General features: G+C 42.7%; 1 protein-coding gene across 10 annotated transcripts in view; it reads left to right on the forward strand.

Moving 5' to 3' along the window:
• The window catches only part of ZMIZ1 (zinc finger MIZ-type containing 1), a 423,333-nt gene that overhangs the window by 218,211 nt on the left and 188,889 nt on the right, over positions 1-16,233 (forward strand). For all 10 annotated transcript variants that reach the window (XM_040320615.1, XM_040320609.1, XM_040320608.1 and 7 more), the window contains one exon: positions 11,945-12,017. The gene's annotated coding sequence lies outside the window, so the exon portion shown is untranslated. The remainder of the gene's footprint in view (positions 1-11,944; positions 12,018-16,233) is intronic.

Genomic DNA, 16,233 nt, shown 5'->3' on the forward strand with positions numbered 1-16,233 from the left:
TTACCTGTATAAAAGACACTTGTCCACAAAGCAATTAATCAGATTTCAATCTTTCCACCATGGCTAAGACCAAAGAGCTGTCCAAGGATCTCAGGGACAAGATTGTAGACCTACACAAGGCCGGAATGGGACTACAAGACCATTACCGAGCAGCTTGGTGAAAGGGTGTCAACAGTTGATGCAATTATTTGCAAACAGAAGAAACACAAAATAACGGTCAATCTCCCTCGTTCTGGGGCTCCATGCAAGATCTCACCTCATGGAGTTTTAATGATCATGGCAATGGTGGGAAATTGGCCCAGAACTACACAAGAGAATCTTGTCGGGGATCTTAAGGCAGCTTGGACCATAATCGCCAAGAAAACAATTGGTAACACATTACGCAGTGAAGGACTGAAATCCTGCAGTGCCCGCAAGGTCCCCCTGCTCAATAAGGACATGTACAGGCCCGTCTGAAGTTTGCTAATGAACCTCTCATTGATTCAACGGAGAACTTGGTGAAAGTAGTGTGGTCAAATGCGACCATCCCCACCGTCAAACATAGAGGTGGTAACATTATGCTTTGGGGGTGTTTTTCTGCTAAGGGGACAGGACAACTTCACCACATCAAAGAGACAATGGACAGGCCATGTACTGTCAAATCTTTGGGGGGGAACCTCCTTCCCTTAACTGTGGCATTGAAAATGGGTCATGGATGGGTATTCCAGCATGACAATGATGCAAAACACACGGCCAAGGCAACAAAGGAGTGACTCAAGAAGAAGCACATTAAGGTCCTGGAGTGGCCTAGCCAGTCTCCAGACCTTAATCCTATAGAGAATATATGGAGGGAGCTGAAGGTTCAAGGTAACCAAACGTCAGCCTTGAAATATTCATGACTTGGAGAGGATCTGCAAAGAGGAGTGGGACAAAATCCCTCCTGAGATGTGTGCAAACCTGGTGGCCAACTACAAGAAACATCTGACCTCTGTTATTGCCAACAAGGGTTTTGCCACCAAGTACCAAGTCCTGTTTTGCGAAGGGGTCAAATAATAATTTCACTCATTAAAATTCAAAATCAATTTATAACTTTTTTGAAATTTGACTTTCTGGATATGTTTGGTATTCTGTCTTGTACTGTTAAAATAAACCTACCATTAAAATTGGACTGATCATTTCTTTGTCAGTGGGCAAATATACAAAATCAGCAGTGGATTAACTACTTTTTTCCCCTTACTGTGACCTACACCTGTGTCTCCACGTTTTTAATTTTTTTTCGTATGCTTCTCACGTTCTTCCCTTTTTTTTCTTCCTGTGTTTTTGTTACTTTCAGATTTTGATATCCTGTATTCAGGGATGCTAAATGATGAGTTTGCTAGCAGGCTGCAAATTGACCATTGGACGCTATGCTGGTCCCTGGCACTCCAGAAGAACATTAGCAGTCTGCTCATGGACAGATGATTAGCTCATTTGGTGACTGCCGCACGGCGTATTCAAAATATCCTACCACGATTAATGTAGCCGCAGAGTTCAAAGCTCTGTTGATCTAGGGGCATGAAGGGGAAACACATAGAATAGAGCTGTAAATTGGTGATGAGTGTAATTAACAGTGACACAATCCTCTGGAAATGATACTCTGACAGATAGCATTGGGAGATTCTACATTTACTTTCTCCAATTGTGACGGAATCACAACAGAGACCTCTACTGTAGGCTTGCCAAAGGGTTAACTTCCAGAGCTAAGAAACAAAACATCAGTAAGGAGTGTCGGCAGTTCCTCACAGCAGATACTCTGCGCTCCTCCAGCTTCCCACTGCTAGCACACTGCTGAGGTATAGATTCATGGTTTGTGTTCCCTCCACCCCTCAGCTATAACAATCATGGCATTGTTTTGGAAGATCTGCTCGGTGGAAATGTTATACCGTTCACAGGCATCTTCCATAACTTTCTGCAAAGAGAACATAAAGCTGCCTTCATGTTTTAAAAGTAGTAGGGAGAATTTTTTTTTTATTAGGAAATCATTCTCTGAGATTTCGACAAAACGCAAGTGGCGGAAGGAGCACTCCTTATCAGAAGCTCGGTATTATAGAGGAGGATTTGTGGGCTCCGTTTTATAAATAATATAAATCTATTTTCTTGAATAAGTGGTACAGAGTCGCAGATCATGTTAGCGGACTGTGTGTTTTTTATATTTTAGAACAGTTCACAGTAGACCTGACACAACTTGAGTTTTTAATATTGGTATCTCATTTCTTACAGTGGGAACATAACGTAATGCATTGAATGAGCACAAATCTGGAATGCAAGGGTTCTGCAACATGAGAGGCAGGAGACTCTTTTATGCATTTTTACTTATATTCCATTTTGTACTTGGTTTTGGTAAATCCCAGTACCATGCATTCACTAAATCTGGTCTCCCACAGTACACTGAACATGGAAATGCAATAGTTTTAGTGAATGTAAACTGCTAAATACCTTTTTCTCATCAGCAGTTGGTGCAGTCTTGTGACTTCTATTTATACGTCTGTTAAAGCTTGTAGGAGGAATTTTCATTTTCCGCTGACTGTCCTTTGAGGCTGCATGACACCTGACCCTCTGTCGGGACAGTGCTGATTGGCCTTGTGCTGATCACATGCAGTCTCCCAAGAAATACAAAAAAAACTATAGCAATACACACCAAACTGAGCATGTGCAGAGTGCCCCAAAGCTTTGTTATATCAGGAGAACCACTAGAAGGGTTTTTGCACAGAGGTGCTTTATCCCATACAGCATTAAAACCTTTGGATGCAAGAAGAAGGCACAAGTGCAGCCTGATAACATTGGGTACTCATTTTTAGGGCAGCGTGTGCTCCAAGGAGGTATGCCCTAAAAGCAGCTTTCTTGCATCTGTTGTCACTGAACACATACACCCTAAGCTTGAGTAGTGCTTGGAACAGCATCCTGCTGCAGTGTATTTCAGCCAGTCATTGATTTTGACAGTCTGAACCTCCTTTTTTTTATGCCCAAAATTTGGCTTTTGTGCAATAGGGGCAAAAACCCTCTGTGTGCACAAACGCTTAGATTATTAGTCAGTGAGGAGTACAATAGGTTAAGGGTCATTTATATTCTATATCCATGCACAAAAACAGGCACACTTGTGAATCCTTGTTCACTGAGTAAAAGAACCTGTGATACCAGGGGAAGAGTGATGATTGGTCTGGAAAATCCAGTTGTACACCTTTTTGCTTGCAGGTGAACGTATACCTCTGTAGTTAGAACATAGACCATTCCCTTGATTGTCTTACCTGTCTGAATGCCTAATGTTCTTTAAAAAGGTTTGATGGCGCTAACTCATTTACCTATGGGCCTAACTAGGCAAAATGATGCATCATGAATGACTTTCCCCATTTATTTGGGGTTTTGCTATTCTCTGTTATGTAAGGCTTTAATTAACAAAACTCTTAAGTGTTACTAAACCCACAACAGTAAAATCAGTCTGTATATGCAGTAAAGCATGCTTGTTATACTCACTATGGAACCTAAGGGGTTAATCCTCTGCATTGCGTAAAAAGGCTGTTTTGATTCTCTCTTCTGTTCCTCCCCTTCTTCCACTGTCCCCAAACCATCTCATGATAGAACAGAGCCTTGGGGGCAAGCTGCACATGTTCAGTTTTTCTTGGAAGGATGCATGTGATCAGCACAGGGCCAATGAATGAGAATAAAATCTCATCCTACAAGCTTTAACCAGACACTGATAGAAATCATAAGACTGCAATATACTGCTGATGAGAAAAGGTATTTAGCAGTTTATATTTGCTAAAATAATTCTGTGTACTGTGGGAGATGAGATATAGTGAATGCAAGCGGAAGATTGATACAATTCGCAACGAGATCTCTACTGTTCAGATACCCTCAGATACCCTCCACGCCTCACGCCTCATGCCTACAGGTACAGTCATTACTTCCCTCTTTCAACCCCACCACTATAGACGAGGTCGCTAAATTACTTGCTAACGTCCATCTTACCACCTGTGCTCTGGATCCTGTTCCCTCGCAAATGCTACGCTCGCCCTCTGGCTCGATTCTACACTCTCTAACCCACATCTTCAATCTCTCCCTCTCTTCTGGCATCTTCCCTAACTCTTTGAAACATGCACTAGTCAGCCCCATACTTAAAAAGCCCTCACTGGAGGGGCGTGGCCTGCTGCGGACTCGGATGGAAGCTTGAGTCCTTAGCTCCGCTCCGCTGCTTGGATCCGTAGCAACTCGCGGCAACTAACCGACCCGCACTTCGCCCGCACAAGCAGAGAAACAGCTCAGGACCTCCCCGGGCATGCCCCAGAAGCGGTATAAACCGCCAGCTCCCCGCCGTCTGACGGATTATTTCTCGAGCGCGGCCATGCAAAAAAATCAAGATGGCGCCGAGGCCGGGAACAGGAGAAGCACTCCGCCCCGCTCCAGCAATGAGATGCATAGCATCTCCACGGTGGATCCCCGCGCTTTACCTCCCGGAGAGGATCTGAGGGAGGACATGGACACCATGCCTTTACCCAACAACCCTCCCTTACTGCACACCGCAGAAAGAGGTAAGAGACTGGCATCATCCCCTGCGCTCTCCCCCATCAAGGAACCCCTGCCTAAGAGGCAGCTATGGGCTAATGCCCCTAATGCTGTGTCAGACACTGACATCGTTCCAGCTTTAGCGTCCATCCCTGTGTCAGACAATCCTGTATCGGAAGCTATGTTGAAATCAATGCTGTTAACCTTGCAAAAAGATCTACATAGGGATTTGCAATTATCTATGTCTCAGTTGCATGACAGGGTGGATTGCCTAGAAGAAAGAGCTGATGCATTGGAAGATACTATGCATGACCATGCTACAGCGCATAACGAACTGTTAGATGCACATGATCACCACACATCAGAAATTCGCCACATAAAATTGAAATTAGCAGACTTGGAGGACCGCTCAAGGCGCAATAACATCAAATTTAGAGGTGTGCCCGAGACGGTTAAGCCTAATGAGATTACCCAATATTTGCAGCAATTGTTCTCTACCTTACTTCCTCATTTAAACGATAGAGATCTAACAATTGATCGGGCCCATAGAATCTCAAAACCTGCACACCTCCCTCCAGACACCCCGAGAGATATTCTGGCAAGAATACACTATTTTCATGTGAAAGACCAAATTCTCCAAGCTGCCAGAACCACCAGACCTCTACCGGCACCGTACGCCAATGTTCTGATGTTCAGTGATCTATCGAAAGCAACTATGGAGATGCGCAAAGCATTCAATCCGATCACTTCCATTCTCCAGGAACGTAAAATTATCTACAAATGGGGCTTCCCCACCAAATTGCTGGTCACCTACAAGCAACAATCCATACCCATCCTTACGCCTAAGGAAGGGTATAAAATCCTGACCAATTGGGGGTTCCTTCCTCTTCCAAATGATGCTGCAGGGCACTTGAGATCCCAACCTCGTCCACCAACACCACGCAATAGGGCTCCGGATAAGGACTGAGTACACTTATTACTTTAACCGTCGGTTCCTTAAATACACTGGATCCGGCAAGGGCGTATATTCACCTTGATTCCACCCCTACAGGTTGTTGTGTGCTGTGCACATCTGTTACTGTTCTAGTTCTATATCTGTTATACTGTGTTACACCTTTTATTTAGTTACAGAAGTTTCTGGTTGAATTTTCCATGACTAACTGCTTATTTACCCCTACTATATAAATAGGCATTCAGATTTGATTCCAGTGTTAATCTATCTTGTCTGATATCTCCGGTGTGGTCTCGCTCCATCCGTACTCCTACCCAGGTAATATCTACTATTATGGCCATCACAATTGTCTCACTCAACGCCAAGGGATTGAACTCCCCTTTTAAGCGTAATATGTTGTGGAAGGAGGCCCTGGCACAAAAAGCTGATGTGTTTTGCGTGCAAGAGACGCACTTTTCCCAACATAATCCTCCTAAATGCTCACATAAGCGTTATCCACACTGTTTCTTTGCCAATGCACCCAAAAAGAAAAGAGGAGTCATGATTGCGATCAGCTCCTCGGTCACCTTCACGTTGCATCACTGTGAAGCAGATATGGATGGTAGATATCTGATTGTTTCTGCGACAATTGAAAATCGTCGCATCACATTAGTAAACTTATATGCGCCCAACACAGCGCAAAAATCCTTTTATACCAAATTGATTTCCAAACTGACCCCATACAGGTCTGATCCAGTGGTGTTATGTGGAGACTTCAATGATATTATTGACACAAATCTTGACACTTCCAACCCTCTTAAAAGAAGACCCTCCGCACTATCCTCTTTATTACATAATGAGGACCTATTTGATCCTTGGAGGTGCCTTCACGGTGAGGAGCGAGACTACTCCTTCTACTCCCATGCCCAGCAATCTTACTCTCGTATCGATTTGTTTCTTGTAGATAAATACCTACTCCAATCAGTTACAGAGGCAAACATAGGCGTAATCTCATGGTCTGATCACGCCCCTGTATCTATTAAATTATTCCCCCATTCCCACTCTCCAAGACATACTGTATGGAGATTGAATACGTCTCTTCTCACTAACCCCACCCATGCAGACGCAATTCGATCCGAGATTGAGAGCTACTTTGAGAGAAATGTGCAGTCAGGTGTTGATCAATCTATACTTTGGCATGCGCACAAGGCTACTCTAAGAGGTTTATTCATAAAAATGGGTGCCCAGGATAAAAGAAAACACTCAGCCACTACAGAGTCCCTTTTGAAACGGATTTATGATCTTGATAAAATTAACAAACAATGTCCATCCCCCAAATTGTCCCTTGAGTTAAAGACCCTCAGATCCCAGCTTAGTGAACATCTTCACAACAAATTTGACTACTACATTAAACGTTTGAAACTCCAAATATATACCTCAGCCAATAAACCAGGAGCATTCATGGCCAAACAGGTTAAAAGACAACTAGCTCAGAAAAAAATACATTTCCTTACAAACCCCCAGGGTAAACGTTTAACCAACCCGTTGGATATAGCAAACGAATTTAGTGCCTTTTACACCAAATTATATAACCTTATAGACTCAGATACGGTAGTTCCACCCAAACAAGAGGATATTGAAGCCTTTCTCTCATCTATTCAACTTCCCTCCATCTCCTCTACCCAGCTAGAAGCCCTGTCGTCGCCTTTTACCCCCGCCGAGATTATAAGAGCCATTAAACAATTGCCCCTACATAAAGCCCCAGGTCCAGACGGGTTCTCTAATGAATACTACAAACATTTCCAAGACCTGATCGCTCCCCATCTTTGTAACACTTTCAATCATTACGCAACTTCCGGCAAGATTCCAAAAGAAGCCTTGGAGGCCCTAGTAGTTACTTTACCAAAACCGGGCAAAGCCCCTGATTCCCCGGCCAATTATCGCCCAATCTCACTCCTGAACACAGACACTAAGCTATATGCCAAACTATTAGCTCAGCGTCTCTCTCAGGTTATTCCCCAGATAGTCCACCCCGACCAGGTAGGTTTTGTGCCTGGCAGACAGGCCTCTGATGGCACCAGACGCCTCATTAATTTAATACAATGGGTGGAGCACTGTCGAGCGCCTTCTCTCTTCCTTTCATTGGATGCAGAGAAGGCGTTCGACAGGGTCCATTGGGCATACATGGAAGCAGTCCTTCGCAAATTTGGCTTAGCCGGAACGTTCCTAACGGCCATCATGAACCTTTATTCCTCTCCCAGTGCGAGAGTCTGGACCTCAGGCATTAAATCCGATCCCTTTATAATTACCAATGGCACAAGGCAGGGTTGTCCTCTCTCTCCCTTGATCTTTGCCCTGGTGATGGAACCTCTTGCACACTCCATCAGATCGGCTCCGTCAGTAACGGGCATCAAGATTGGGGAAATAGAACACAAACTGGGCTTATACGCCGATGATGTTATCATTACTTTAACCAATCCAGAATCTTCCCTCTTGGCTGTTCAACAAATCCTAGAACGCTTTAGCTCAATTTCTCTCTACAAGATCAATCATAGTAAATCCATCCTATTAGACCTAGGTATCGACCCACATGTCAAACGAAAAATTTCGGAAGAAACCTCCTTTATTTGGTCCTCTAGTTTCTCACTTCCATATTTAGGAATTCACCTAACCTTTCCAAGCAAATCTTTATTAAAAGTGAATTATGAAAACCTAAGAGAGAAGCTTCTGCACATATCCAAAGACTTGAGCCATTTTCCTGTCTCTTGGGCAGGCAGAATTGCTCAAACGAAAATGTATTTGCTCCCTCACATACTTTATATGTTTCGCACGATTCCTTTACCTATGTTGCCCCAACAGTTAAAAGATCTGCAAGGTATAATAAACACGTTCATTTGGCAACGTAAGAAACCCAGGCTGAGGTCACTACTTCTCCTCACTCCGGTACGCCATGGAGGTATGGGAGCACCAAATATACAAGCATACTACAGAGCAGTGATTCTAGACCAACTCAGGGAATGGTGGTTACCCATTTCCAATAAACTATGGACTCAGATTGAAACAGTAGCCCTCAACGTGGACACTAAACTACTTCTTGCAGCCACTTTACTGAACTTCAAACCCCCTCACCAGTATTTGGGCTCAACAACAGCTGCTCTACGGGTCTGGTCAGCAGCTACACAGCATTCAACAGGCCTTCCTAGGTCTATCCTTCATCGTTTGCCCATCAAATCGATTGAAATTCTTTCACCTGATTTATCCCTTACTGCCTGGTCCAGTAAAGGACTCAACAACCTTGGGCTGCTATTCTCTGCCTCCGGGCTACATACGTTCTCTCACCTGCAACAACAATATGGCATCTCCTCTAAGACTTTCTTCCTGTATCTTAGAATCAGATCAATATTGTCTAAAATCAACATACAGGATGAAGACTCTTTACCTGTTTCTCTTCTGAAATTCTATGAGACCCCCAACCCCTCAGTCAAGGGAATCTCTCTGGCATACAACTTGTTATCTACACCCACCACAGATCTACCCTCTTCCTCGATCACCTTCTGGTCATCACTCACGGATAATCCACCTATGCCCGATGCTTGGCATAGGGCCGTAAGTTTGCCCCTTCGCATTTCACATTGTACTTCCCACTGGGAATCGATTCAAAAACTGTTTCACAAATGGTATTTTACCCCAGCAAGACTAGCGACTATCTACCCTACAACCTCATCTCTATGCTGGAGAGGATGTAGCGAAGTGGGAACCTTACAACATATTTGGTGGGATTGCCCCCACATTAAAGTCTATTGGAAGGAAGTGTCCACTTTTATTCTGAAGGTATGCAATATGTCCTCTTCCCTTCTTCCACTGGATCTTCTACTAGGGCTCTCGATCCCTACCTGGCCTGGACATGTCAAACTACTGGCCTCTCACATATTAATAGCTGCACGTCTTGCTCTTGCAAAGAAGTGGAAATCACTGCATCCACCCACACTGTCGGACCTGATCATTCTGTTAAATAATCATTTCCGAATGGAATTCTTTTTCGCCAAAGCTAAAATGACCACCCCGTCTTTCTATAAAAACTGGGCACTATGGATCAAGGATCATAGAAGTTTAACACTTTAATCCACTGGAGCTTCTCAAGAACTACTCCTTTTATCCTTAGTCTGTTTCATATTCAGTTTAGAACCTGTTTAGGTAATAATGTCTATATCCTTCAAATAACATGTGCAGTAATGTCATTTTTCACTGTTCTATTGTTTCTCGTACTGCCACGCTTATCTATTCTGATGTGCAAATACTTATTTGTTCCCATCCCCTCTTCGCAAAAACCAAGAGATATATCTGGGATGGTGATTGGCCATGTTGCATATGAGCCCTTGACACAATTAGCTCCCAAATTGGGGTGTCGGGGTTAGTAAGCAATACCTCCATCACACAAACTGTTCGCTGTTTAAAGTACAGTATAACTCTGTCAGGCTACTGTAACTTATCTGACGATTTCTCTTTTTTTCTTTTTGTTTAACATAACATATGTAAGTTTAATAACAAATATCATTGATGCTATTGTTTTCTATGTGAAAATCTTAATAAACATTATTGTTTAAAAAAAAAAAAAAGCCCTCACTGGACCCGTCCAATCTTGACAACCTACGCCCCATCTCCTTGCTCCCCTTTTTATCCAAACTCCTTGAACGTCTAGTCTACAACCGACTGAGCGTCCACCTTGCTAAAAATAACCTCCATGATCCCCTTCAGTCTGGATTTCGTCCTCAACATTCCACAGAAACTGCTCTCCTAAAACTAACAAATGATATACTAACAGCCAAAACTAAGGGACACTATTCTGTGCTCCTACTCCTGGACCTCTCTGCCGCCTTCGATACGGTTGACCACCCACTCCTCCTCAAAAAACTCCACAATTTTGGTCTCCGTGACTGTACTCTTCGCTGGTTCTCCACCTACTTATCCAACCGCACCTTCAGCGTTGCTTACAACTCTACTTCCTCCTCTCCTCTTCCATTCTCTGTTGGGGTCCCCCAAGGTTCTGTTCTTGGACCTCTCCTATTTTCTATCTACACCTCCTCCCTGGGTCAGCTGATAGCCTCCCACGGCTTCCAATACCATCTTTACGCTGATGACACTCAAATCTATTTCTCTACCCCTCAACTCACTTCTTCATTCTCCTCACGTATCACTAATTTACTATCGGATATATCAGTTTGGATGTCACACCACTTCCTCAAACTCAACCTATCCAAAACGGAACTTATAATTTTTCCTCCCCCACGTGCCTCTTCCCCTGATCTCTCTGTCAAAATTAATGGTACAACTATCTGCCCATCCCCACATGTCAAGGTCCTAGGAGTAGTCCTGGACTCTGAACTCTCCTTTAAGCCTCACGTTCAATCACTGTCCAAATCTTGCCGCCTCAACCTTCGCAACATCTCCAAAATACGCCCATTTTTAACCAATGACACCACAAAACTCTTGATTCACTCCCTGGTCATCTCTCGCCTCGATTACTGCAACTCCCTCCTCATTGGCTTACCGCTGCATACTCTATCCCCCCTTCAGTCTATCATGAATGCTGCTGCCAGACTAATCCACCTTACCAACCGCTCTGTCTCTGCTACTCCTCTCTGTCAATCCCTCCACTGGCTTCCGCTCATCCAACGAATTAAATTCAAAATACTAACAATTACCTACAAAGCCATCCACAACACTGCCCCCAGCTACATCACTGACCTAGTTTCTAAATACCAACCTGTACGTTCTCTTCGTTCTTCTCAAGACCTCCTACTCTCTAGCTCTCTCATCACCTGCTCACATGCTCGTCTCCAGGACTTTTCTAGAGCCTCTCCATGCCTATGGAACTCCTTACCCCAATCTATCCATCTATCTCCTTCTCTATCAGCTTTTAGAGGATCCCTGAAAACCCTTCTCTTCAGAGAAGCCTACCCTTCCCACACATAACTGTTTTTTCATTTGAGTCCATCTGATCATCCCTCACAGCTAACTACCCTTTGTTCCACTTGACCCTCCCTTCTAGATTGTAAGCTCTAACGAGCAGGGCCCTCTGATCCCTCCTGTATTGATTGTATTGTGACTGTACTGTCTTCCCTGATGTAAAGCGCTGCGCAAACTGTTGGCGCTATATAAATCCTGTATAATAATAATAATAATGCAGGGTCCTGGGTTTAGTAACACTTTAAGTTGGCATTGTGTAAAGTTGGGAAGCTTGAACAGACCGTGACCTTGCTAAAGGCCAGAGCATGCAAGGAGTTTATGTGGAGTATCTTATGTGGTCCAATAAGTATATCTATATATTCATTTTAGTGTGTGTGTGTGTTTTTTTTTTCTTTTAATAGATGTCACTTTCTATGCCCTTGGCAGTGAAAATATGGTCACATAAAAGCAGCAATGTACTTGAGCTGTTAATTGTATATGGGAACGCTTGTCTTTTATATCATGTGTTGTTTTTCTCATTGTTTGCAGGATAATGGATTTAGGCAAGTGAGCAAGAGAAGGGAGCGAAAAGCTGTTGGTCTAAATGCACTGGGGCATGCAGGTGAGTGTCTTTTAGCTTCAACTTCTCTTAATACACCTCACATTAAATAATGATAAACAGAAAACTACCCACAGTAACTTATTTTTTTCATAAGATTAATACACAATTACCCCACACAAATGTTCTGTGTATGCATTTACTGCTGTGAAGAACCATAAGAGTAAGTCAGGTTATTGTCTAATTTGTAATTTGCGTGGGCACTCTCTTTTTATGGTTTATCTTTTTGTGTATTGTTCAGTTGGCACTGTGTATTTTATGTAGAATAACAAAGTAGAAAAAAAAAAGTTTTGAACTTCTTACTGGTATTTACATGCACAAAGGGTATTTACCTGTTAGAGAAGAGAAAATTGAAAGCTTTTTTTTTTTTGTTTGATGTGATCTGTGGTGCTTTATGGGTTTAATTTACTGAAAGCAGATAGACTGTGTATTTTGAAGTGCAGTTGCTCTAGAGCAGGGGTCTCAAACTGGTGGCCCCAGCTGTTGTGGAACTACAAGTTCCATGATGCCTCTGCCTGAGGGAGTCATGCTTGTAACTGTCAGCCTTGCAATGCCTCATGGGGACTTGTAGTTTCGCAAAAGCTGGAGAGCCGCCCGTTTGAGACCCCTGCTCTAGGGCTTAGTAAATTGGTAAATGAGGTGAAGCTTCACTTTGTAAAGAATACATAAAGGAAAGGAAATAAAAAAATAAATACAAATTCTGCCTGCACAATATTGTATCATGGAAATCAGCAGAGCTTTCCCTCATTTACTAAGCTCTGGAGCAATTGCACTTGCAGAGCACACAGTCTATTTGCCTTAAATCAACCCCAGGTGTGTCATAAACAACTACTATGTTTATTTTATTTTTTTAAATACTGTTTTCATTTATTGTTGCTGATCTTCTCCAGCCTCCATGCCCTTTTCAGGCACTTCCTTTCTATATGCATTTGCTCCAGCATTGGCTGATAAATATTCTAGACCGATTTCTGCAAGTGACAACAGTGAACAATGCCAGTGCAAAGTGTTTCTGCATAGTCCCCTGTTTTCTCCATCTGGGGCGCATGTGACAGATTTCAATGCAGAAAACAACTATGCGTATGTTACCCCATACCATGGAGTGAAGGAACGAAAATCTTGAATTTAATGAAAGCTGCAAATTTAAAAAAAGAGTAATAACTTCTAAAATAACATGTTAAAGTGTTTTAGGTTAAGGCCTCGTTCACATGGACATATTATAAGCGTACACCAGTGTGAGGGACGTGTTTTGCTTGCAATGGATCCACAGGTGTTCTGTGCATCCCCATGCAGGCAGTCCAATTCAGGTCAGTTGGGATGCATCAGCTGCACAGACACAGCCGCGGCTCCCGATTTGACATCATGTGGGTGCAGGTGCATGTCTCTGTACTAACACTGTCTGAGTTCGGTGACCCACACCCACACTAAAGTCAGATTGGGTGTAGCGGCTGTGCCTGCTCAGCTGCTGCGTTCTAGTTGACATGAATGGGACTGCCTGCACTCGGATGCATGGAAAATCTGTGTATCCCGTGCAGGCAAACCTGGTGCTCACAAAAATTTAAGGAACAAGACCTTTGACTTATATTCAGGATCCCCGTGTTTACGTTTTATCGAGCATTGGTGTAGATCTTTTTCAAAAAGTAGTGCATTAGGTTTGAGGTTTGGGTGCTGGTAGGGATGAACTGCCCATGCTCTCACTTGTCCATTTGATTGTAGAGTATTGTTTGAATAGCGAAACATGCTCTAAAAGTATGCAGAATTTACTTGTTTATTTTTTTCTTTAACCACAGTGAGAAACTTTTGATTTTGAAACCTTGATTTTTTTTTTTTTTTTTTAATTCGGAATGGTGATCTGGGAAAAGGGTTGCAGAGGTTGCAGTCTTTATTGTTGCCAGTTTCCACATTCATACCATTTTACGTTTTGCTCTGATTGTGGGTCTGATTGTAGTACTAAACACCAATCAAGGTGTTTCGTACTACAAAGATATGCAATAACACCACTGAGCTATATGATGCCCTCCTATTTGTGCTAATTTGTCTTCAAAGAATTATATTTAAAAAACCATAGTGTGAAGAAGATCTTGGAATCTTCATAATTATTTAAAAGTATCAGTAAGTACAAGGCTGTTCTATGTGTGACAATTTAGTGGGTCACTGCAATGCCAATATAACGACCATGACTGTTTAGCAAATTGTGCCATACTTTATCACCCTTAGAGATGGCTGCCAGATTTGTAGCTAAAATTCTAGCCCAACAATCTTTCATATGAAGACTCTTTTTATAAACTCTATTTTGATACTGCACATTAAAAAACCCAAATGTAACCGTACCAGTTAATCAGAATGTAGTAAGTGACCGCTCACCTACTGCGTGTCTATGATCACTGCCTAATACGTGGTGCATGGCAAGCCAGCCACTTGAAATTAGTCGTTTAGAAAAGTACAAAAACTGCCATCTGTCCAGTTTGAATAAAAGTATTGTGCTTCTTCCTTTATGGATAAAACCAGTAATTCACATCCATGCTGGTTGTGTTTATCCTTTGCATAATGCCATATAAAATTTGAACACTGCTTTCAGCTACATGAGAATTGTTTATTTTAAGAAGGAAATGTGAAACTGCAAAAAAGATCGGTCATCTGATGAATACAATGGTCTGAACACATGGTAGTTTGATATTTGAACTTTGACTTAAAGTTGAAATTTTCATATGCGTATACAAAGTGCACTAATATTGAAATTACACACTACGTGGATGAATGTGTAAAGTTTATCGGCGGATACATGTTGAACAAGGTTTTTACGTCACTTTAACCTTGTTAAGGCTGAGAACCATTTAAATGAGTGTCATTATCATTCTCTGTGTCTGTCTGGTCTGAGCAGTGAAGGAGAATGGGGACATAGATTATTGACCTGAAATGCTTTTCTCGGAAGAATGCAACAGTGACGTGAATTGGTCAGATCATGAAAGGCTTGTTAGGGCTGGAAGCCAGTCTACATGCAGTGAGACTCAGCCTCAGATTCAGGGGAAGAAACAAGCGCAGTATGTTCGCCAGGAAAAAAAATGCTGATCCTTGAAGTGGGAGAGGAGGAGGTGGTGCAGCCTCCATGTGCCTGACTCCTGAAATGAAATATTTCTCTCTGTGAGAAATTCAGGTCCTTGCAGGTCACATGGTCTCCTTTCACTGGTGGAGAGCGGAATGTGTTCTGTGGTATTTCCTGAGCCTTCATAAACAGGAGGGGGTGGGGAGGGAGACAGACGATGAGAGAGGTTACTCTGGGAGGGGCAATGACAGTGAGCCAGAAGAAAAGGTGCTGCATTGCTTAATCATCTGTCTTTTTTACTTGTAAATGTGCAAACGCAGATCTGTTATTTGATAGATTAGACTTTAACTTGTAGTTCAGTGATAATTACAGGCCACGTGTAAACGACAGTATAGAATACAGTTTGTATTACTCCTTGAGGCTTTTACAAGCAATAGCTTGGTACTTGGGCCTGGATTTTTGCAAAGGAAATATAGGCCTGAGCCTGTACCGCCAGTTTGCATCGCCTGCCCTCATTTTTTTTGCATTCTCCAAGTCCTCAGGGAGCAAAATATTGGAAAACGAGTGTTACTGTATAGCACTCATTGTAGCACCGTGCTCTGATGTCGTTTGGATTTCATTTGTAGTCCTCTCTGAGCATGGCAGAGCTCTCCCAGCTCTGCTCTGCCTCCCTCTGGAGCATCAGATTAGTGATCTATTGCTCACTAAAAGGCAGCAATAGATCACTATTAAGAATTATCTGTTGCTGTAGAGGTGTGTAGGGGGCTGAGTCAAGTTCCCCCTATCTTAATCAGATTACCCGTCATCTGATCTAGCCTCCCATTAACCCACAGCCACATAGGCTGAAAAGACACTAGTCCATTCAGTTCAAGCAGTAAAAAAAACTCACAAATAGAAAACCTCCATATACACTATCCTATTCCCACAGTTGATCCAACCGGAACTCCCATGAGGAAATTAAATATTGCCTGCATCAACTACCTCCGTTGTTTATTACCTCTAAATATTATCCAGTTATGTTTTTTGTGCATTTAGGAATGTATATAGCTCTTTTCTATTGAGCTGGCCAGAACTAGGGAGTCTACTCCACATTTTCACAGCTCTTAGTGTGAAGAAGTCTTTCTGTATATGAAGGTAAATCTCTTTGCTTCCATATCTAAAGTGTGCCTTCTTATAGTA

The sequence above is a fragment of the Rana temporaria genome, chromosome 8 (genome assembly GCF_905171775.1).
Source record: "Rana temporaria chromosome 8, aRanTem1.1, whole genome shotgun sequence".
Classification (NCBI taxonomy): Eukaryota; Metazoa; Chordata; class Amphibia; order Anura; family Ranidae; genus Rana; species Rana temporaria.